The following is a 23158-nucleotide window of genomic DNA, read 5'->3' as shown; positions in this document are numbered from 1 at the left end:
TTACTGCTATGAACCCCTGTGATGTGACACAGCAGTTCTCAGGAGCAGACTAGATCTCAGTGTTCCCATTAATTCTGCCTCTTGCTCCTGTGCTGTGGCATTGGCACCTCTTGCTCTCTTCTGACAGTACCACTGCTGGGAATGGCAGATGCACTGGCAGCACAGCCGGGAACGGCAAAGGGATAACCCACAGTGAGGAGAAATTCTTACACCTTCTTTATTCCCTGAATAAAAGGGTGTCCAGCTCATATGTCTTCCATTATCAAACTTGTACAGCTAAGCCAAAATCTACATTCTTACTGGTCTGCAATCTGAGAGAGCATTAAAGAGGAAATACTACCATCTTGTTATTCCCAAAACTGCGTAGAATATAACACATAACCCACGTCCTGTCTCTACCTATGGTTCACATTCTTCGGATTTTTTTTTTTTCCACATAGCCTCTAGGATACAGGATACCACCTAAGGCAAAGGGCAAATGCAGAATCCATACAGAGAGATATATTATTGAGATCATTGAGATATTAGCTTCTGCTTCCTCATTAAGGATATGGTTTTTCTGATTTCTGCAAGCTCAACCTTCTTTTGTATTCATCTGTCTGCTGTTCCCCAAGCAAGGGAATAGCTATCTTTCACTGCTAGCAATAGCAAGACCACTTGCTGCAGATTGGGAAGTGAAAATTGGCTGCAATTACTAAATATAAGTGCAAATACTCCTTCTCCTCATTTGAGAAAAAGAGTTGTTGCTGTCAACTACACGTATTTAGCTTCTCCTTGGCAAGTGTAAACACTTGCATACAGTAATTACAGTTGCTCCTATGCCCCAAGCAGGAAAAGGGAGAAGAAAAGTAAATCAAAATAATTTATTTTTATTGTTTTTCTCTTAAGTTTTACGCTTATAATTGCACTAATGCTGCAATTAATAATTTAAAAGATATTTTGATTTTTTTAAATAGTTCTTTCCAGTATTTGGAAACATCACCCAGAAAACGCTGTAGCTTTGTAAAAGCTGCTCAAAATCTAATGCAGTCCTCATGTGCTCAAAATCAGTAAGTTGAGAAACACTACTGAGCATATTAATTGGTTTGATACACCATAATTCATTTATAGTATTTCTAATAAACTTACCATAACAAATTAATACAAACGCATTAAGATGCATTAAGATACATTTTTAATACCATTATTCCTTTAATAGTAAAGCCACAGCTGAGCTATAGTGACACACAGTTGACACACAGTAAAATATTCATATACTAATGTTAGGCAAAGTTAGGACAACCAGGCATCTCAGTTTAGTCACAATCACAATGGAATTTACTTCTTTCTCCTGAAAACTGTGAAAACTCCTGAAGACTGTCCTCCAGAGACTTTTTTCCAGAGACAGATCATTTCCTTTGAACAAAGAATGTTTTTGTCTTCTCCAACTAGTCACTCTACGCTAAAATGTCAAAAGCAACTTAACTCAATCCACACTTGTATACTCATCATAGATCTAAACTTCTAGGATCATGACAAAATGTTGAGTGTGCAGCATACCCTCAACTCCCAGAAACTCCATCCTGTTAACATATCTTTGATTACATGAGCTCCCCGTGAAAGAAAGTATAGAGCTGAGAATAATTAAGTTAGGATTATATCAGGGAACTCTGAGTACTTCTGCATTAAAATAGCAATAATGATGACCACATACAGTGTCTCAAATAGTACCATATACTGTAAAACAACTGTAATTATTCTCTGGTTGCATGATACTTATTTGTAGGTGCACAGTTCGCCCCTGATTAAGCCTAGGCATGCCTTTAGTACATATTTTACAATGAAACTAGTCACATATGGACAATATCTTTTTAAGGTACATATTTTGTCTGTTGGAGCACAAAGAGAGTGCTGTTCACTCATGTAATTTCAAAGCCAGTAAGTCAATCAAATGAAATCAATTTTTACCATGACATTGAAAGTCATTTCCTCTGGTAACAGCCCACTCCTCGTGCAATTTCAAACCTATTGTTCCAGCTGTGGAAGCAGTTATAGACACCACACTTTTCTAAGAGAAAAATATGTTTTTCAGTTTCCTGATATCAAAGAATGACAAACTTATCTCAGATTTAAATAAAGACCAGAGCCAAAAACCTCTGCCTTAAGAAGGGATTGTTTCAGAAAATAATTAGTGAAAGGAAACAGCAGGGCTGGCAAAATGGGAACATGTACATATGTGTGTATATACACATACATATATATGTGTGTGTGGGGGGGTGCATTTGTGTGTCTGTGTATGTGTTTTTATATACATCCCTATACATATCCCTGTAGTATAACCCCAATAATAGAGCTCATGAATGATACAATTTCAGGTATAACTTGCAGCTCGTTCATGAATGATCCAGTTTCAGGTATAACTTGCAGCTCGTGTTTTTTGTAAACAGGCGTTCTTAAAGGTAGGTTTTAAACTCATATATAGACTTAAATAAAAATGGCCTGCATTTAAACACTGTGCATCTGCATATCCATTTGAAGTTGATTGAAATTAGTTTATCAGCGCTTTTGAAAGCTTGATTGCTTTTATTTAATTTACAGAGTTCAGAGGCTAACTTCAGATGCCCAGGAAAGTTTCTTGTTTATTTTAGTTACAAATGATACAAATACAATCTCACACACAGTGTTTGAATCTCTAAAGGTCTAAGGGTGACAGAGCAAATTTATTTATCTTTATCTCAAAGACAGCCGTCTTTGCAAGGCTTGCATTTGGTATTCAAAATTTCTTCTAGTCTATCATTTTTCTAATGACTGGTAATATATTTTACTATGTGGTTATGGCACAGAGTGCCACACAGATTTGTGTGTTATACAGAAAATGAATCTTTAAGTTATAATTTTAAAGAAGGTATAATTTTGAGTTATTTAAGTTCCATAACATTTTTAATTTCCCAAAGTTTTAGGATCAAAAATCTGCACAGATTACTGTTATGAGCGATTTATAACCCGTATAGGCTGCAATTTCATGAATAATACACTGATGCACTGTATAACTCGAGATCAGAGAGGAAGGCATCCTCATCTAAACACCTATTTGCATATAATCATTTAGGCTCTGACAGCACTGGCGGCAGTATAAGTCCGCAGTCTTGTGATGCAGCAGTTCTGGATGTGCACCTACCGAATCTATACACGGAGTACAGCAGGGAATAGACATGTCTTGAAATGCACTGTACGAATGAAGATGATCAAACCGCATAGACTATATCTACATTGCCCCCGCTAACCGGAGCGCTCTGACTCCCAAAAGCACCGTAACCACGGTAACCTGGAACTCCACTTGGTTTTATTACCCACACCAAGAGGGAGGGCAACCTAGCTTTTGCATACTGCTCTGCTTTTTTGTGAGGTCTAGCGTACACGTAAGCTAAACGCCTCATGGCCGAGTACCAACTAATATTCATAGAAAACAGACGGACTGGAGGAGATTCTGAAAGCCTAAAGCTCTTTTCTGCCCTCATCCTACTCCTTTACGCAGTATCTGGCAGCTGTACCGTAATGTTTTCATTTATTTAGAATTAAATTTCTCTTTACTCCTGTCCTTCCCATTCCTTATCTTCTGCCTGTGACACCGCACAGGTGTATTGTCTGTTGCATATGAGATCCAATGAATCTGCTTGAGCAAGGCCAGCTGGATTTGGCTCATCATACTATTTTCAATGGCTGTTTTTTAAACAACACTTTCAATGACAGATTAATTTTCCTCCCTCTTCTACACTGGGACTTGCTAAAGAAACTCACTTAAAGGTCTTTAAAATATTTTTTTACTCATGATTTAAAATTTATCAAAGGTTTTTCTTTTTTCATTATGGACCCCGAGCAGTTTAGCTGATGTAGCTAAAAAACTCTTCTGTAAACTGCTCTGATTTGTGTAACACATGATGAAATAATTCCATTTCTAATGATTGTGCTACTACATCTCAAGAGAATTTTACAGCCCTTGGAATTTCTTTTTTTAAAAAAATCAAATAAATCTCAGAACAGTTCATTAAAAAGAAGTAATGCACAAAATGATGGCAAAGTCCCTAAACTCTCAGTGCATCTTCACACATTATTAACACAATCCTAGAAAATGAATATAAAAATAAAGACAATTAACTGAGTGCTTCACCTATTCTGATTCTGATTCATTGGTTATTCATTATTTTAAGCCTGATCAATAAACTAATTTGCTTCAGTACCATAAAGGAATATTTCTATTAATGTTTAATTAGGCATACATGTTATCACAAAAAAAGCCTTTCTGACCACAGCAATTCAGAGTTTCTAGAACTACTGTCAAAAAGGAAATGTTTAAAGACAAACGTGTGTTAAAAAAGTATGCAAGCTCATTTTCAGTTTTTGTCTTCAGTGCCTTGTTGTTCTTTTCAAAACTGAAATACAGAGTAAGCTTAATCTATGTGGTGTGATTTATCCCACCTCATGTCCACCCTTGCAACCTCTTCTGGTCCTCACCAGACAGATTTTTTTTCTCAGAATCAAGAAAAAATTAAATTGAATCATCTCCCATTCATGTTCCTAATCCTATATTCATAATCTATTATTCTAAGTAAATTCTAATAATAATTGGCTCAAAGATTAAAAGGAATTTCATTTCTTACCACTAGCTTTCTACAGGCTTCACTTATTTGTACCTACATTTGAGGCAAGCAAACTGAAACAGAAAAAGCAGCCAGTACTGTGTGGCTTAAGGCTTTGGCACAAACACGACCAACTATCTGATCTTGCTCAGTTCTGAAGGAATAAAACAAGAGGCTTTAAGATTTATCTTAAAATTGGAGCTTCCAGAGAAATGTGTAGCCTCCTGGATTTTAATTCTTCTCTGCCTCTGTGGCCAGAAGGCACTTTCCAGCACCCCCTGCCTTGAACCCCAGAACTGTGACAGAACAGACTGCTGCGGACTGTGCTCCACCAGATGTTTCTTTTTCTGTTTGTCACGAATCCTGCCTGACAGTCTTTCAGAGCCAGCAGACAGCAGATAGGTTCACACAAGCAGCTTCACTGATATGCCTGATGTCACTGGCGACAGCTGAACCTCAATCGAAGTCTCAACAGGAAGCATCCAATGCCATGCTTTACCGACATTAACTCAGACTTAGCGTGACAAATACTCTAGTTGACGCAATCATTTTAAGGACATTTTGTTGATCTGAGATTACCATGGAGCATTTCATCCCCTGCTCTCCCATCTCCTCACACCGGGATAGTAGCAAGCAAGGGCCAGACTTATCCCTGCTTGTGCTTAAGAATAAATGACTTCACGATGCCTAAGGCCTGGGAGGATGAAACGCAAAGGCAAGAAGAGATGCTAATTTTATACTGATAGAACTCTAAGGACTTCAGCAGAGTTACTTCTAGCCTGGAAAAATAAAGGTGGGACTGAAAGGTCACTTAACATTTTTCTTAAGTGGAATATTTAAAGACGTGTTATCCCAAGTAAACTGCCCTGTAGGCTTCCATGTGACAACAAAGCAGCTGGGACAGAAGAGCAATGAAGCGACTTACAGAAAGTCTCTCTTAGACAGAGAGACTCTCTTAGAGAGAAAGCCCAACCAAACATGTTGGGCTGCCCCAAACTGCACTAAAAATTAACTATAACCACAAAACATCAGGAGTGTCTGAGGACAGTGGTACTATGTGAGAGAAGAAGCTGAAAGAGCTGGTTTGATGTTTGGGCATGCCACCCTAGGAGTCTTCAGTTTAGTGTGTGGTGGAAGTTAAAAATTCAGATAGTAGCAAAATTTCCAGCCCTGGGCATATGATAAAAGGCATCCTGGCATAGGCTCTTGAATGAGAACAGGGCCAGTTGCTAGAAATCACACTTCAATTATAGATAACTCTTAAGAAAAATATAAGATTCAGGGGTTTTTAAAAAAATAAACCAGCTTTGCCTAGAAGGAAATTTATAGCCATCAGGGAGCACAATTCTGGACCCTTCAAAGTTGGACTAAACAACTAATTTGAAAAAAAAAAAAAGAGATATTTATGAACAAGGTTGCAGAATTTTTAAATAAATCTACTACTAATAAAGCACCAGAAAACATCATGTTCTAAAAAATGAATCAAAAAATAAACCAACATCATTTTGAATACAGTAGAGTTTATGTTTCTGAGCTTTGACTACCTTAAGCCCTTACACAGGCACCTGCTGTTTTCCAGATCACTGCATTAAACTCTAGCCTTACCTGCTGTACAAGTAATTATATGGAGCTGCTTGACTTTAGATTAAGATTAGCTTGTCATGCCTCAAAGGTTCGAGAAGCTTAGGGAAATTTTTCATGCCATAATGAAACGTAATGCTATCATTTTTCGAATAAGCTTAACGAAATATTAACATGAGAACCTGACTGTGCACTTCCACACTAAAACTTGTAGATGGGGAACAGAGGACACAGGAAAGTCGGTAACGTCCACCTCTGGGTGTTTTCATAAAGAATTTTAATGTGAGAGGACCAGTCCAGGGAGCTACCAAAAAAGTACAGAAATTGTCTTCTAAATTTTGGAGCTATACATCGCCTGGATTTCTGTTGCAAACCTTTCCCATGGCTGTTGTCCTGCTTCTCCTGCATAGGCTGCATAGGCCTTTTGCGGCCACAGGACACACTTTTGGCATACGTTAATAAGGTGCAGGCATAGCCATAAAGAAATGCTTTTCTAGAAAAAATTCCCACCAGATTCAGCATAATCAGGATTACCTGATGACAAAGGAAAAAGGAGTTGTACAAACATGCCTACTTTCAGCTTAATATTTCTGGTTGTTTTCTCAATATAAGAATTATATTGAGAAATTCTGGTGCAATATAAGGTATATGGACTCAGTCACACTGTTGGAACACCTTCTAAGGAACTAAATTTATCTTAAATATAGAGAATGAGACAGACAATAGTAGCATAAATTCTGAAAATTTATCTAGGTGGCATACTAGGCCCCTGCAAAGTAGTTAACTGATGGTTCATGAGCAGAGGTTGCTAACTAGTTGATATACAGCTATTCCTCTTCCAAAAAGTATAATTAGAATTGAGCAAATAATATTTTTAGTTATTTACTTCTCCACCAAAACAATAACAAATTTTTCAGACCAAACCAAGTATTTTGCTTGATCCTTAAAGAAAGCATTCCATTTTAATTTCAATGCTTAACTTTTTTATTAAAAACAGCTGAATTTATAACCTAAATATCATTTAAAAACTACATGCTGGAGGTGAAGATAACTAAGGGAAGCATAGTGCATATCTTTCTTCCTTTAACCTCTTTTTAGGAGAGGGGAGAAAACTGTTTGCTGAATCTGAAGTCAATCCAAGTTTGATTAACTATGCATCCAAAGAAGTTTACATAGCACAGATTATGATTCTCAGTACAGAGCTTTAAAGATTTAGTTCTTAGCCTCATCATAATCAACTTACACAAATCAATAGAGTATATTATCTTTACATATACTGATCAACATTATATGAATGCTGATACAGTAAAAATGATTTCTATAACAGGTGACAGAGAAAACATTAAAAATCTCAAAATTCTTTTAAAGTTCTAAATTGAATTTACATAAAACTGATAGAGTTAATTTTAAAATTAACAAATTGTCTTCCTACTTGAATCATTTCTGAGTTGTGAAAGAAAAACATTCATATATTTCTATTTCGTAGGCTGTTTTCATCTGTTACAAAACACCAATGAAATCTGACTAAAAATTGCTTATTTTTCACATTCTGAAGAACAGAGTGACTGAAAATCAATCTGCGTCAAACTTTACTTTTGCCTGTAAGACATTTACATTTTAAAATGGTATATTTAGTCATATTAGTATATTACTATCATATATTACTATCATATAGTCACATGATATTACTATCATATAGTCATATTACTTTCAAAAAAGTAAATTAAATAAACACAACTTGAAGGTGAACTGTGTTTTTGTTCACTAAAAATCATACCCAGGAGTATTATATGGTGACAGAATAAATAGGACTTTAACCATGTCAGATTTCAGCCATGTCAGAATCTCTGATGGCTTCTGTCCCTGGTTGCATTCACTCATTCATTCATTTGTGGTCTGCATCACTGCACATACCTGTTTGCCAGCTATGACTCCACAGCATGTCTAATTGAGTTTGCAAGCTGCAAATCTGGCCTGTAGCTACTAGATGAAAATAACTTGATTCAGTAAGACTTCTTTCAAATTAAAGCATTAGCTATTTACTTATAGGAAGACAGAAATCAGATCAAAACAGTACAAATGTCCAAACCTTAAAGCTTAACCCTCATTTCGAAGCTGAGGTAGGCTCAATTCATCACAGAAATCCCACGTCTCAGTCTGTTGTCCCAAAGACATTGCCTCTTCTACTCTTGTTCTGTGACCCCTTTTACTTATTCCATGTTCTTCTGGCTTCCATGAACAGCTGCACTTTAACCTATACTTATACACTCCATCATGTCTGTTCTGTTACAGGCACTACTGCACAAATCGCTCTGAATAATTAGGTATTGTGAGTGGAGCCATTGCCAGACTCCTGTGAGCATAACATGAGCTCCATATAGCCATAAATATCGGTAAAGACATACAGAATATTCACTAAAAGAATTCTGATATCTTCCACTGCTGAAGGAAGTCATTAAATTCATAGCCATTGCTATCACCTGTCCTATATTAGTCTTAAGATTTCAACCAAGGCTAAAAGCTGTTATTCTTGCTACAATAAAAACGTAGTAGAGAAAGCTGCTGCCCCCAAAAAACTTACATTCTAAATAAGCCAGACAAATAAATACGGGAAGAAAGAAGCATTGTTACTCCCACATGAAACACGGCTTTACTCAGGTAAAGCAAAATGCTTCACCTTTCTGATTTCACTGCAAAGCTAATTCATTGTATTTACTCCACACGCTGTAGCCTACCTCAAAAAAGAGTGATTGTACTGCACAGCTGCATCGCTGTTACATCAAAAGACTTGATTCACAGCATCAGGCAACTGGATTAGCACTGTGACTAGTTTAGCAGTTGATAACCTGCTGTAACCTCAGCTGCTGCATTCTCATTTTGCCGGTAGTTTGAGCACTTCTGCTGTTATCTGCTCAAGGGAATAGCTTCATCAGAGATTTGGGTTGAAATTTCATTTAATTTAAGTGAAAGGTTTGGATGTACACAGAAATTAGGCTAAGGAAATCCTTAGATCCTTACTTCCCTGAAAAAGCTGTCTCTAGTGTTTTTTCCAAGGTTGTAAAAAACCCTACGGCAAAAGCAGGAACACATCTCCTCTTTTCTAAGTCCAATTTTATCAACAAAGCAAACCTTCCATTATTATAAAATTTAAAAAATGAATAATTAATGCAGAACAATAAACTTTAAATAGGCCTCAATTGTATGTACTTCCGTTAGGCTGAGAAAGAAAATAAACATGGCAAGTATAGAAACGAACAACATAAATTTATTTCTCCTTTTCTTTTTAATGGATTTTACTATTAATAGCTGACAGTATACAGAATTCTGTAATTCATCACCAGATGCACACTAGAAACAGGGGAAAAAAAGTCACCTGTGAAAACTCTGCAGTCACAGCAGATACAATAAAAGAGAATATTCTAAAAGAGTCACCTTGAAATGTACTGACGCACAGCATTCATTGTCACAGTGGGGAATAAAGAGGAAACATATAATAGCACCCAATACACATATCGGCAGTTAACAGAATGAAGTTTCTGTGTGAAGGCACATATTTCAGTTTATAAACTCTTTTATCCTCATACTTACTTTCTTTGAGGAAGTTTTGACTTGATTGTCTAAACTCCCAGGCTGAAGAAGAGCTCATATTACAAGGAGAGAGATGATTTTCCCAAAAACACTTTCATGAGCATTTGAAGAGACAAACCAGTTCAAACAGAGATTAGATAAATTTCTGGTGGGCAGGCTAATCAGTGGCTATTAAACACCATGGTCCATCTGCAGGCCCTGGATGAGCAATGCTGCAAGCTTGGAAGGGGAAGCAGGAGAAGCATTTGCTGGTAGCTTCTGTCAAGGGCAGGACGCTTGACAAGGTCTGACTCAGTACGGCCTTCCTTATGGCCTTGCATTATGTTACAGCACCACTCTGCACTGTAGCCACTCTTGCTCAAACTGCCATGTGACAGGTCAGTGCTGGGCATCACATGAAGGTAAGGCAAGTAAACAGTTTGTAAGTTTATTTTTCTAAGAAGATGAGCTAGATGAAACATACTATAGGAAGCATAACAGCAAAGTAACCCAATTTTATCGTTACTCTGAATAATACTAAACGTTCACTTGGATGCAGTTCTTGGAAAAGGCTCTTTACTGGCCTTTGAAAATTATGATTTTCTTTTTTCTCCACAAAAGCCCATTAAAAAAATGTATTGTGGTCTGGATGATTACCAGGCCACCAGTAGATTCCTGGTTGCTGTTGCCCAGGCAGAGCTTTCTCACGCAAATAACACATAAAAGGTTTATATTTTAAGCCAGATGGTAGACCCAACTATCTGACATCTCCTTCTTCAATATGTTAGCTCATTACTGATTGCACTTCAGGTGAAAATTAATGTAGTCTGTTTCATTTTTAAATGTGTCCCAAATGGAGGTATAGAGCAGCAGATGTTTGGCAGGAGGAGGAAGAAGGAGGGAGATTCCCCTGTCTCAGTATGCTATGCTTGATATAGTTTTATTATGATTCCTCTAGTATATATAAATATGATACTGCCACGTGTGCATGTGTGTTTCTGTGCCAATTTGCTTTTTTTATTTGATCCACTGTGTGAATACATGTTCATTTATTTTATAGAACCTGCAACATCTAAAGGTATTTTTTGCTTATTCTAAAATCTATAACTTTACAGCAAAGTGTCAAAAGAAAAAAAAAAAAGAATTTACATTTTAATTCCACTGAATAGGTGGCAGAAGGTATGATTCCTGTGATGAAACTATAGCAATGGCCGGGGACAGAAACTTCCTGATTCTGGGCTGTAGCCTTGGCTTGTGGTGTAACCCAGAAAATCCTGAGGGGTCTGGCTAAGTTCCAGCAGCCTGTGATCACCCACATATGGGGCAGCTATACTGTCCAGAGCCTTCACAGTACTACATATGGGAGCTTTTTCAACTGCCAACCACACCTTTGGTGCCAGCCATACCTTAAAATCTAAGAACTACACTGGTTAAGATGATGGTGCATCTGGCCTGATATCCTGCCTCTGGCAGTGCCCAAGAGAATGAGACCAGGAGGATATAAGCATGATGTGTCCTCCAAACACTCTCTCGTCTTCCAGAGCTTTGTGATTCAGGGACTTTCTGAATCAGAGGTAGTACCCTTCTGCTTAATAGCTTTTGAGGGATTGCTCTTCTGCAAATTTGAGACCATCTGAAACATTTTGGACTCACACATCCTGTAGCAATAAAACCAACAGTTTAACCGTTCATTACATAGAAAAATATATTTTTTGTTCATTCTGAACATTTTCTCATGAAAGAATGAGGGAGCTTCAAATGAAATCACTATGAGAAACAGTGAACAGTCATTCTCTGTTCACCTTGTGCATGACCTTCATAATTTAATAAAACTCTATCATATCTCTCCCCTCACTCCCCTAGATAGCTCTTTCCAAGGCTGAAGAATCGTACTCAGCATCTATACTTTTTTATATGTTTTCAAGAGTCTGGATATTAAATTTCATATGAAAATTCTTCCTTTTCCTATGCGAGAATTATTTGCTGTAATGTTACATCAGGTATTGCTCTTCTTAGCAATACCAGAGAACTGATAACAGACTAGGTTATAAGCAAACGGAATATAAAAAATGATACATGATGAATCAAGTAGACTTTTTTTTAGGGTGCTTATTACATATAGGTAGGTGGCAACTACCACATTCTAAAAGTGAAATGAGAATTACCTGCTCTATACGGGTAAAATTCATGAGCAAAGTGCTACTGCGCGCAAGAGCCAGAAACTTAGTCACCTAGACAATGCACCTACTGCAGTACACCAAACATGCGCGAACATTAAAATTATATCTTTTGTGAAACACAAATAGAGATATATACATATTCTGCTACTATCAGTGTTAGCCTAGATTGGGGAACGGAACAAATCCAGAGGACTTACCCAAAGTACAGTTGGAAAAGGCTGAATTCACAGTGTTGCATTCAGCAGTGAGCTACAATTTCTGAGACAGATCCTGCCCTCACCTCTGCAGGTACAGAACACATCCGGCTAAGAGAACTAGCACAAGCTCAGTGCATAAAAGGAAAAGTATCCTTTTCATGGCAGATAGAAATATCTACTAATGGAATATTATTAAGAAAGAGGCTTGTGTTCTGGTCTCTGACCAAAATGGGTTGCTAGGATCATAAAAGGATATACATTTTTTAGAAAAGTTTGCTCAGAAGTACTGCAGTCTTGTCATCATTGACAATGATATGTAATATTATCCTTTCAAGAACTGTAAATATTGACGCTTGACTGACTTTCCCACCAGGACGAGAACCTGTTCTTGCCCTCATATTTATGGAATAATCAATAAACTACAACTTCATATACTAAATGAGAAAACCTAGGGAGGTCAAAATATACTGAATGCTAAATTTATCTTTCAGGACTTTTCTGTGTTGCTTAGCACCTAAATCATGAAGGAAAAATATACAGGACAGTGTTGTGCCACTGGTTGTCAAATTATCAGTTAGCTATGTTTAACTTTTCTGATGAGTAACCTACCTGCAGGTTTTAGAGCAGCTCTGCTGGCTAAGAGGAAGAGAGAGAGAAGTGATGGGGATAATGTTCTTCCCCACTGTTTTGGAGCTGCCTAATAAGACAATGAAGGGTTCAGCCTCAAGTGTCGAAATTTTCTGGGGAAAAGCAGAGGTGAAGTGCTTGCGCTCCCAACACCAATGCTGTTAATGTCCTTTGGGAGTGAGGTGAAACAACCCTATTTGGCCCTTGAAACAGGGAAGCAGAGGAAAGAGAGACCAAGGAGAGAGCTAGCTTTCTATATAGCTAGCCGGTTGCAAGGATGACAGAACATTTAGAGTAAGGGATTACTGCAGCACCTCTACCAACAGAAGCAAGAGATAAATAGCTTCCAGTTTGGATTTCCTTCCTCTCTAAGCCTTTCTCAATATATCAGGAGACCAGCTCACAGGCCTCTGGGCTAACGACAGTTGTTGCACAGACTAGGGTTTAAGAGACGAGGAGGAAGGAAGAAGGAAAGATAAATTCACCAAGGAACTGAGGTCTCAGCTCTTCTTGCTGAATTAGCAACCCTTGCTGGAGCATCTTTCCATTCCCACAGCAGGGTGGATAGATAGGAAGAATCTTTTTTTCTTCCCTGTCACAGCAAGTTGAACGGAATCAGCCCACATTTAGCCTGCTGGAATGCATGGAGCACTTAGCTAGTAAGAGTGGTGTAAGAGGGAGGAAAAAAGGCATCACCACAACTGGAGTTCACACACCTCAGCTGCACTGACTTAGTCACAAAGATGACTTCAGAAACTTTCATGAGTGGGACAAGATAAGAGTAGTAACTAATAGGCATTCCTCTAACACAAGCAACATGCATGTCCACTCTTCTTTCTTCAGCAGATACCTTTCAATGGCATGTCTCAAATCAGGTAGGAGAACAGCAAGAACAGAAAGGAACAATCAGGGTTGGAGCTCTGAAAGGCAGATAGTACAGCACCCCTAATTCCTCTGCAGTGTGCATTTCTGACAAAAGATAAAGCATTTGAACGCAATCGGGAAAAGAATTCTTTTATTCTGGTACAGTAGTAGAACTACATAGTTATTTTCCACTACAGTATTTTCACTGCTTCAAGATGAATATAAAATCAATAATTAAAAAAAGTGCCTAAGTAATTCTACGCGTGCCACTACAATCAATACAGTGCTACATTACCATCACAAATTTAGTAATAGGAATTCCTGAGCTCTTATATAGTGAAAAAATATTCATGAAACACAAATTTGGAACAATTTCTATATGGACACAACTCCATGTCACCGCCAATAAATACAGAAAAGTGCAAAATGATAGATGTTTAAGTACATTTGTTATGAATACAGCAATGACCTACAAGTCCAGATCTTTTACCCTTCTCCCTCCCTTCTTTGCCATGAAATGGTTCAAGAGAGAAAAAAGGATTGCTTAAAGAGTCAGATGGAGATTTCTCTGGATCCTAAGATATAAAAAGCTTTTATTTATGCAGATTACCATCAGAAATTGTCATATTGTCCACAAGAAAACCTGCATACTCTCAATTTATGGTGTTACTACAGGCAAGAGAATAGATTAGCAGCTATAGCATCAGTAGTAGTAGCCAGTGCGAGGTTCTTGAGCTGCATGCAATGCACAAATAGTTAAGGTATAGCTCCTATGCAAGGCTTAGCATTGCTGCACTGGCAATAGGGTTGCTGGATAATCTGAAACCTCTGTTGTGGGAGGAAACAACCAATATATTATGTTGAGGCTGCTCTTGCCAGTTTATACTGAGCCCCATGAGCCATGGTGCAGGGAAGCAGCATGGTTCCTCTGACATGTTCTGCTCTATTGTTTCTGCTCAGATTGATCTTTCTTTTGAAGTTTCTGAGTTATGTGAGATGCAATAATCATACAACAAATGATGGTTTGGGTTGCCTGGTCAAATCTCAATTCAGATAAATGTGATTCTGCTATCCAAATATCTGATCAATAGCATCAAATCCCAGTCAACACTATCAATAAGCTGCTGTACTCTCCAACTGTGATCTTAAATTATTATGAAAAGTTGACTAAGTGAGCCTTATTATATCCAGATATTGCATGACCACAAGGCTCCTTCAGACCTGCTTAGGAGAGCTTCAAATTCCATGCCAACATCAATAATCCTCAAGATACCTCAAACAGAGGTATCTCAGGCATCTCAGCCACTACCTGGTTAGATCCTATCAAGTTTGGAGACGCTCTCACTTTTCCTTTGGAGATTTCCCTTCCTCCTTCTCATATCCTCTTCCTCTGGCACCCACAGAAAGTCACTGCAGACACAATGTTAGTTTTATCCCCAGGAAACTGAGTGTGAATGTCGAAGTAATGGTTCAATTTGAGTAACTCTAAGATCTTAAACAGGTTTCCTAAAAGACCTATAAAGTAAAAATGAGAAGAAACATTGCTGATATCTGTCTCTCCATTTGGCACAGGAAAATGGTCTTTGCCCAGCTCCCAGTTCCCAGCCCTTTGGCTGTTTCCCTGCTGAACTTTGGCTCCCTCAGCCGAACGGACTTCTTCCTATGTCCATCCCTGAAGCTTTCCAGTCAAAGAAAGGCAGAGAACAGCATGCTCTGCCCCAGAAAGAGAATAAAGACTGGCCAGATTTGTGACTGCTCTGCAGCTCTTCCCTGCAACTATGAAATCCTGCTCATCACCCACTACAAACATTTTCCAAACAGCTCAGTTTTCCAAACTTAAAAATTTAAATAAAGCACGTTTAGGAAGAGTTCAGTTCCAGCCCTTCCACAGAAAGCTACTTACAGCTACTTACTCTGGTTCCTAAAAATAACTGAACCTACCTCACAGAACACAAGTTAGAATTTGACACAGGTTGGATACAAGTTACATAAGTTTGTAGAGCACTGTCATAATGGTCTCTAGCAAGTAAGCACATTATTTTACTGGTCTAAAGAGTTAAAAGATTCCAGTTATTCTGATTTCAGTGTTTTCCTATAAGGAACTCTTGCCTATGTTTTCCCAAAGAGACTGATGAAAACTGAGCAAGATGCAGACTTATTCATACAGTTCTTCCTTTCAATGGGTTAATTCAATCAATTTTGGTATTTATATTTTTACATCGTCTTCTAGTCAGTAACACCAGTATGAAGCTTTATAATATAAAAAATATCAAACTACTGGCATTCACATCATCAGAAGAGCACTGGTGAGACATTTTGCGAAAGCTGGTTTTTCTCCACAAAGAAACAAACAGAAAACAGCCCGAGGACAATTTCATTCCATAATGGGGTGCAATGGGAACAACCTTATATCTAACGAATAAGATCATCCTTCCCTTCTTCTTTGAAGAAGGATTCAGAATAGGAAATTAATTGTTGGGCAGAAGAGGGAAGAACACAGTAGTAAGGCAGGACTCCAACACCCTAAAGAAAGGCCTCTGTTTGAACTCCTTGTATTGAAAAGTTTGCTGAGTTCTAGGTGATTATGCTAATGTATTTTATTTGCTATAAAAACTAAACCGGAGGAACTGTCCTTGCTAAGGCACCTATTTTATTTTCTGTCATGTTCTTCCACCAGTTAACATGTGTCCAGTACACATTTGCTGTAGGAGGCACAAGGATATCTGTTCCAACTCAACGAACAGTGCTGTAAGAAAACACTAAAACAATTTTTAAACTAAGGAAAGAAATATAGTCCCAAGAGCTAGACTGAAAATCTCTATATAGCTTCACTGACCTACATTAATCAATGGATTTATAGCTTCCATCTCAAAAAGCAGGTGAGTAATTATTCTCACAAAGTAATCTTTAGTGTACCAGCACTTTTCCAGTAAATGTACTGCTGCCAGTAAAAATACTAAGGCACAGGCTCCTCTTACCAGTTTCTCCTAAGAGATTAAAATGCTTGTTTACAACATATTGAAATATTACTGAACTCCGAATAATGTCTTCGGCAAATGCAATAATGAGGTTCCAGTTCTCTTGCTGCTCAGCTAAGTCAAATGAGTGTTCATTGCCATCAATGAGTGATATTTAACAGAACTCACCTTGGTCATCCTTACAGCGTTATTTACAGGAAAATGCTATCATATAGTAACAAATTAAATAAAAAGTAGCTATTATTAGTTTCTGCTGAAAAAAACAGTGAAGGGAACAGATTTGTTGAGTAAGCAGGTACCACACACACACAGACACACAAATATATACTCACATATAGATATATTTTTCCATCAATACTGCCAAAGTACTCATAGATTACTTAAAATGATTCTTTGCAACTATCTATTTTTAACTTTCGGAAGATAATTAGTTTCAACCATAAGCAATCTGATTACTCTCACTTATCTCTTCCCTACCACAGTAGGAAATGTGAAATAAATAAAGGACTAGCAACAGTGTATAACACACTGAGAAAAAAGTATTTTTAGCATGTTATTAATACCTTACAAACAGTTTCCTGTTAACAAAGACATATACCAAAGAGTTTTTATTCCTACTACCTATAATTTTGCTCCTTTTGGAACTATTCTCATTGCATAATCACTTAGTATGCATCAATTCTTGTGAATTTTTGCTTTCTCTCTCCTATAATAAAAACTATATAAACCAGTAAAACAAACCTTCCATCTTATTTATTATAGAGATATAGCCCAAAAGGATTACAACACCACTTTACTACAACAGGGACTGAGAATTGCATTTTGTTCATTACAGTTCACACGCTGCCAAAGCATCAGCTCTTGAATTTCCTAATTTTCATAAGTAGGCACCTGTTCAGTTATTAACTGTACTGAACGGACTTGCTCTAAAGCCCAGAGCAAGAACAAAATCAATGAGATCTGGTAGCAAGCATCAATTCTCTGATTATAGACTTATTTATAATAAGATAATTTCCCCAAATTAAGTCTAGACTAGTTACTTAAAATTTGCAAAGTCAGGATTTGGGAAAATCATATTCCATTATTCAGTCTTTGACACTATAATGAGAAATATTCTAAAAGATTAATAAAGGATGCTTCTGTCCACATTACACTGCATTTTTCCAACAATATACCTTTCTAATAAGATGCTTTCCAAGATCTTCCCTTCTTCGTACTTTTCTTCAAATAATATCCTGGATTGTTTCTTGATGTTTTTTAATGATACAATCATACAGTTGTCTGAGGGAATGGGAGAAAAGAACAAAAAACAATTTCTTATCTTCCTCTAATTATCTATATTAACAGCAAAGAGTTGCTGCGCTGCCTTTGTTTTCCTTGCTTCTAATTCAAGCTGTTTTCTCTGTAACGATTTAAATATTTATATATACTGCCTTGAAAATCTCAGCCAAAGGGATTTAAGATCCCAGTCCCCAGTGAATTTTAAGGGACACTGGACACCTTAAATGCCTTGAAAATCCTAGTCACTATTTCTTATTGAAAATTAGTATTTCTACCTTTTAACCATTTATTAGTATATCTGTTTCTTCTTTAAACACAGATAACTTATGTTAAGTATGTTTCTTCTAATTATGAAAAATAAGGAGGTTGTTATAAGATTAACACTCATCTGTTTCACTGCGACAGTAGCTGTAATCGAGTTATATGTACAATGCTCAAAAAACAAAAGCAATGTTTATTCCACTGACTGATAAATCTGGAAAAACTAATAAAGCATTGAAACATATGAGCCCTTTCTTCAGGTCTAGGTGACTTCAGTAAGGGCATATGTGCTCTGAATGCAGTATTTGAATGCACACACCCCTAGTTTTATACACGTGTCACTCTCTCATAGTTTTCCATTATTTTACTTAAGTTACTCTGATACACTAAGTTAGGCATTCCCTAATTAATCAAACGATAGGAGTCTACGAAGGTTATTTCTCCTGTTAGTTATTCTCTTTTTATATCTCTTCATTATTAAAAGTCTGTTTTATCTCTAAATCATGCATTTCAGGTGATATTTTATGGCAGAGGCTGAGAAAATATATTTGATTCTTTATGACAAATGAAGAACGACTAGCACATTTCCAAGAGGTTCATTAATGCATATATCTTTCTTGTTACTACTGTGTGAGCTTTTCACTTCTGGCACTGTTGCTTCCCCCCCAGGATTCCCAGCCTCAAGTTCATACACCCAGAAATGTGTTTGCACTCATCACACTTGAGACGCAGTGTTTGCCAGTGAGCTTTTTTAAAGGTTCTCTCTTTCCTTTCACTCTGGATACTCTTCTTCCCTATACATGTATTTTTTTTTTATCCGCAGGCTTCATCTCTCTGCGAGAGCTGACGTGCCTACAGCCAGGGGGCTAGTGAGCACCTCTTAAAACTGCTCTGTGACTCAGCATTCAGGAGGCCTTCAGGATCCCAGCAAGCAACCCCTCCTTTCCCCACAGGCCGAATGTACCTTTATCCCTGAGCTACAAGAAGCTTCCCCCAGCTCAGAAAGGCTAACAAAAGCTCATATCCCCATGCAAGAGCAGGCAGAATACCTCTTGCAAAAAAAACACAAGGAAAATGCTAACCTGTGGGGTTGTATGACGACGTATGCATTCCCTCAGAGACCGTTTCAAAAATGCACTTCAATTTGATGATTGCTCGATATGCTTTTAGTCAAAAGCAAATAAGTAATAGGAACGTCCTCTCTTCTGAGATGGGCAATATTAACAATGACTGATTTCTGGTACAGTATTTTTCTGGTTGACTATTCAGTTCCTCATAGATTCCTTAAGGGACCTTTAGCCAGGTAATCAATAACCAAAGACAAACTGTCCTTTGAGGCAGAGGTCCGAACATGTTCCTGACAATGTCGCACAAAGAATCACACATTCTAATCAGACCCATCAGGTGTTATAAATGTAAAATAACACCGTAAATTCGAAGAAAAAAGACATTTACTCAAAGAATGGTAGCACATGGAGTTTCTGTTGTGACTGTCTATAATACTTACTGGCAATACCTAGTTAATTCAGCTCACATAGCAATGTTTTCAGATTTATTACTTTTGCTATTTTTAATACTTTGTGACAATATTTCTATTTGCAAGTATGGACAAATCCTCAGGTTGCTGAATACAGAATATAAAAGATCTGTACTCTACTTGAGCCTATGTTCTCCATAACATGAAAATTCACAAATGCACAAAATGTGAAGGCTATATAAATATTTAAGTCTTTATTGTGTTAAAACATTTAATAAGCAAGAATAATGTAATTTAAATTCTCCTGTTTTAAAAGGTGCTCTCTTTACTATATGTCTACACCGGTTAGATGAGAATTTTCTTGAACATATTCTAAATTGTCAAATATGCAAATGAAAAGCGTATGGATGCTTTAAAATCTCTTATTTCTTACATTTTCAGTAACATGCAAAACTGGAAATAGATCTCTTTGTATGCAGAATCTCAGACAGTACATAGTTTTCTGAAGGACAATAAGGACAGGTTTGTTTATTGACTGTATTACAGCCTAGACTTTTATCCAAAATGTAATAGTTTGATCATCTTAGTTATTTACAGGACAGTCAAGGAATAGATTCTGGGACCTTGTTTGCCTGACACACATTTTACTATGGCTTGCAAATGTTACAGAAAATATACAAATATATGAATAAAACTGAATGAAATGTCATTGTCATTATTCTATTAGGAACTCAAAAGAAATAGATCATGCTATTACACAGATTAAGCTCGGAGCCTCTACTGCCCCTCCCCACAATGCAGTCATCTAGATACAAACTGGTCAGAAATGCACACTCATGAATAAACCACAAGATTCAAAAAGTATAACAATATTTATTCTCAATAATATTTAAATGATCATTTTAAAACAATCTCACTAGTAGGGTCCATGCAGCTGTACCTATTTAAGAAACCTGACTCTGCATTCCAGCACAGATATCTGAGTCAATGTAACCACACTGCATCATCATAATCCTGCCTCAGCATATTCCATCTTCTGCACTCAAATCTACAAATAAAAAATACCTCTTCTTTACCTTAGATGGTGAATTTCTTCTTGTCCATTTTCATAACAACTATTCCCAGTGTATATTTTTGAAAAATACAAGGAAGGTTGCACCAATAAACTTCACAGATCCTCTCCTGCGGCAGAAAGCAAATTAAAAAAAAAAAAAAAAAGACTTCAAGCTGTGACCTCAGAGCAAAGCACAGCCGTTAGCATCCCCCAGCCAACCTTCTGTAGAAAACAGGTTAGGCAGCAGGAAGACTGGCTCTGTACATGGCTGCAATGCCTTCAAATCAAGCATTCTGTGCTGTAAGCTCAGGGATTTATATCTTCTTAAATAGGCCGTCCCACTCAATGCTGCTTGTGTGCATGAAAATATGAAGCATTTCACTGCAGTCACTTTATGCAAGAAACTATCCCAGTCATCTTTACAATCTCTGTCACTCTGCTTTGAGACTAAAGAATGAGCACAGCATGCATAATTCATGCATTAAAATCTTCTGTGCACTTCCTGCAGCCACTGTTACATCCAGTAATGGGATATTGATCAGCTCATCGCTAAAACAATTGGGGCTAGGCAATTGCTTTACTGCAACAAACAATATTCCATCCAAAATCAAATGCAGACACAGGCTTTCTACCCCTGCAGCACTGAAGCCTAACTCCAACATACGTGGCATGGCATTCACATATTGCAGTATGTTTAATCTGGACTCTGCATTTCTTTGACCTTCGAAAAATGCTGCATTATCATAGCCTTTTATTTGAAGTATATACTCCCTGCAGTCCATTTCTCCTTTTAACTCTATGTAGTATGAGATGCCAGTACAGTTTCCTAGCTCCATGTTCAAAGCACAGTGAACCTCCAAAAGCACAGAGCACGTACAAAACACTAAGAGCTTTCTAGCCTGTGATGCACTCTTTGACCCATATGCATCTGCTTGTTTGTACCAGGGGATTAAAACCAATCATCTCACTTGCATCCTTTTATTAAAATGTGTATATTATATTCACTCAGAATAAAGTTGTGTATATGCACCACTGCTGTCTAGCACAATTTACATAATTTGTATCTGACAGATCAATTAAAATTATACAAGTCCCAAAGTTTCTACCTCTTCCCAGAGATCTGAACATCTTCCAGCTTTTCCAGCACACTCTCCTTTCTTGCATCCCCATTTAAACAAGAAGGTTCAGCAACAGTTTACCAGCTCTGTCGTCAGCCTCTGCCTTCATTAGCTTCTGGCAATCCCACCCTCCGACTGCCACATGCTTCTCCCTCCATACACAGAAAAAAAATGACTCCCACACAGAGTTTCAGAAGAAAAAGATAAGGAGTGGAAAGACAGGCATAAGGAAAATCCTAGAGCAATGACTGAGATGAGACTCCAAAGCAATATTTTAGAGAAATTAATATGAATTTGCATAATCACTCTGGTCTTGACAAACAGCATAGTCACCAGAGACTGAACCACACTCGGAGGCTGATCTATTGCTTTCTGAAATCCCTAGTCTTGACGGAGTTTGGCTCTAATCTTTTATCACTAAAATACAGTCATTATCACTAAAATAAAGAACTCTTAATGAGGTTTATATGAGAAAAAATCAAGATGTTAGTAACAGCTTCAGTAATCACCTCTTCCTGGGATTCAATAGGGCACAATTGGCTTAAACGAAAAATCTTGATAGGACTCCAGCATTAAAAGGGATGCTCCACACATTCCTGAACACCTGAATTTGAGCTAAATTATCTACTCTACTGCAATTGTATACATTTAGAGTCATCCCAACTAAGTTAAGGGAAAATTTTCTGGAGTAGTAAGCTTTGGCATACTATGTGGAAACCAGAATGAACAGAAGAAAATCAGGAGGAGGTTTTGTTTGGTTTGGCTCTCACCAAAGCAAATGCCTTTTAGTATATGCAGTAAGTTTTGCATTTCCTTATGCCAAGGCATGTCCACACGTTTCAGTAAGGTGAACAAAAGGTGACACCAAGAAGTGATCATATGCCTTTCCAGTATGTTCTTCCTCAACAGCTACAAGGGAAGTATACAGCAGATAATCTTTGCTTCCTGATAAGTCAAAAACAGAAGGTCAGGTTGGCAAGTTCTTCATAAAATATCCTCAGTGCTGGGTCACTATCATCTCTGACAAGCTTTGAACTAGAAGTTTCAAGCCATATCAGAAAACAAGATATTGTGAACTTGATTGCTTTAACTAATCAGAATAGAATGGAAAGAAATCACAGAGATGAGATTCATGCTCCAGATCGTACAGTCCCCATGCACTCACTCCGATCACACTCTAATCAGTTATAACTGGGCACTTTTTGGGAAAAGAATGCTCATATCAGCACCGTAGAATAGCTCATCCTACACTTACCATTACAGTGTGGACATATGCCACTTTTTGCTACACTGGGACGGTGCTCCAGATAAAGATGCCTAAATTTGGATAGTTAGCAGTAAATGCCTACAGGTGAAT

The 23158-nt window shown here is 37.5% G+C and overlaps 1 protein-coding gene across 5 annotated transcripts in view; it reads right to left on the bottom strand.

The window, feature by feature from the left end:
- CNTN1 (contactin 1) overlaps positions 1–23158 on the bottom strand; it is a 260640-nt gene that overhangs the window by 134966 nt on the left and 102516 nt on the right. Inside the window, exons 1-2 of one of the 5 annotated variants that reach the window (XM_068933537.1) lie at positions 19235–19437; positions 17786–17891 (exon numbers count right to left, since the gene is read on the bottom strand). The exons of the other annotated variants lie outside the window; for them this stretch is intronic. The gene's annotated coding sequence lies outside the window, so the exon portion shown is untranslated. Of the gene's footprint in view, positions 1–17785; positions 17892–19234; positions 19438–23158 lie in introns of those variants that run through there. 5 annotated transcript variants of the gene reach the window in all.

This window comes from Struthio camelus, chromosome 1 (genome assembly GCF_040807025.1).
Source record: "Struthio camelus isolate bStrCam1 chromosome 1, bStrCam1.hap1, whole genome shotgun sequence".
Taxonomy (NCBI): Eukaryota; Metazoa; Chordata; class Aves; order Struthioniformes; family Struthionidae; genus Struthio; species Struthio camelus.
Note: the sequence above shows the minus strand (reverse complement) of the source record. Positions and strands in the feature narration are given on the sequence as shown.